Raw genomic sequence first — 1,927 nt, 5'->3', positions numbered from 1 at the left:
AGAATAGAATGTGACACGCACGTCCCCGACTGCAGCGCCGCCGGGGAGCGCGTAGCACCGCGGTGTCCGGAGAAGGCTGGTGAGGGAGCGCGCGGGGGTCGCGCTATGGGCCGACGTCTTCCTCGGTGTCGCCACAGCCAGTGCGCGGCTCTGTATGCAGTTAGTCTGGGCGATGAGGAGCCTGACCTTTGTTTGGGGAGGGAGGAGGGGGCGACGTTGAGGGTAATTTTGGGGGAGAAACAGGGAATTCTTGAGAGGGTGAGCGAAATGGAGGGCTTGCGCTTTGGGAAGGGGCAGTTGTGCCCCTGTGGCTCAGTCATGGTGATCTTTTATTTTATTTTGGCTCTGGAAAGGAATCTAGGTTTTTAATTGTCTTACTAGACCCTACCCCCTTGCAAAACTGCACTTCTTAAAGCTTAAAGTGCGTTCTACTGATTCTAGTTTTCTGTTAGCTGTAAGTGTTTAGGGACAGAAGGAACCTTGCAGATCCTAAATACCGGGTGCTCATTTTTTTTTTGTATGCACGGAGAACTCCTGCCATTGAGTTGTCTTACTTTTGCTCCGTGTAGAGAGAGGGTGGTCGATGCTTTCTTTGAGTATGAAATGGAACCTCCACCGCGTTCCGATTTGACAGAGCCTGGGAACCGAGTGAAGTTAGAGTCGCGGCTCCAGCAAGCGCTGCCTTCCAGAGCCAGCAGCTCTGCTCGGAGAAGCCGTGCTTTCCAGGAATCCGGGGAGACTTGTGATCGCCTCCCAGGTGTCTCCACGAACCCTGTCCTTTTGGTCAGCTGAAGTCCCAAAGCTGTTTTGCATCCCGACAAGCACTGTGGGAGAAAAGTCGGTGCCTGGCTGGATTTTTGTGAGTTTATTTTCCTGGTCATACTGAAAATTGGGCGAGTGCAAACTATATTTGGTCGAAATCTTTGTTTTCCGTGCGGTTGACGTTCTAACCTGGAAAGGAGCACGCGGGGCCTCAGCTCGTGGACTCCGCTGGCCAGGGCAGCGTTGCTGGACTCACATGCTTGCTGTTTTAAGTACTTTCTGCAGGTTTAAAAAGCCTCGTGCGAGTTACTTGATACTTAAAATTTTTTGAAAATTTAGCCAACTTATTTTGCCGTTTTGAAATAAAATTTGACTAGTGAAGAATTTCAAGAAATTAAAATACTATGTGTCATCCTGTTGTGAATTTAGGATTAACACATCTTGTAAAGGAAAAAGAATATGTGACCTTGAACCTCTTTTTACCCATTCTCCTTTCCCTATTTTCTACGACCCGAAACAAAAATGTTTACAGGTTTGCATTTCCTACTAATGCATTAGAAATACTGTTGACTATGGTGTATGGATGCTGTGATCAAAATGGAGAAAAGCCTAAAATAATAGGTGCCTTGAATTTTACAGTTAGGTTTAAAAAAGGCACTTAAACATGTTGAATTCTTGATTCAGCTTTTATTGTGGTTGATAATATTGTAGCATTTCACCTTTGCTTGGTGCAGTAGAAGCTTCCACTCCTAGTGGAGCTCTGCGCCCAGGGAGGAGGTGGAGACAGAGTTCAGAGTGCAGACCAGCACTGGTGAGTTTATTATGTAGTGCACACGGTCCAGGAAGACATGATAAAGAAATGAGTATATTTAGACTGGAGGATTCAAGGCCAGCATGATTTAATATTGGAAAATATGTGAATAGACTTATTATGCAGAGAAGAGCAGTCAACTCTGCTTGGTTTCTGATGAGGATAATTAAGAGTGAAAGGGTTTCCTCTAAGGTGAAGACTCAAGTTGGGTCTAGGGAAGGATTTGTGGCCAGCCAGAGAGATTAGTTAAATCAGGAAGTGGTTGCTGAGGAATTCCTGTAGATACTTGCTTCTGGAGTTTTTGTGTTTTGTCCTCCCCTCCCCCACCCCCCACCCCCGAGTTTCTGCTGTTTC

At 46.5% G+C, this 1,927-nt stretch overlaps 1 protein-coding gene across 1 annotated transcript in view; it reads left to right on the top strand.

Annotated features, from left to right (window-relative positions):
* Positions 1–1,927, top strand: part of ST6GAL2 (ST6 beta-galactosamide alpha-2,6-sialyltranferase 2) — a 95,546-nt gene that overhangs the window by 1,451 nt on the left and 92,168 nt on the right. The window lies entirely within an intron of this gene.

The sequence above is a fragment of the Myotis brandtii genome, unplaced genomic scaffold (genome assembly GCF_000412655.1).
Source record: "Myotis brandtii unplaced genomic scaffold, ASM41265v1 scaffold11, whole genome shotgun sequence".
In the NCBI taxonomy this organism is placed as follows: domain Eukaryota; kingdom Metazoa; phylum Chordata; class Mammalia; order Chiroptera; family Vespertilionidae; genus Myotis; species Myotis brandtii.
This window is presented reverse-complemented; position numbering and strand designations above follow the sequence as displayed.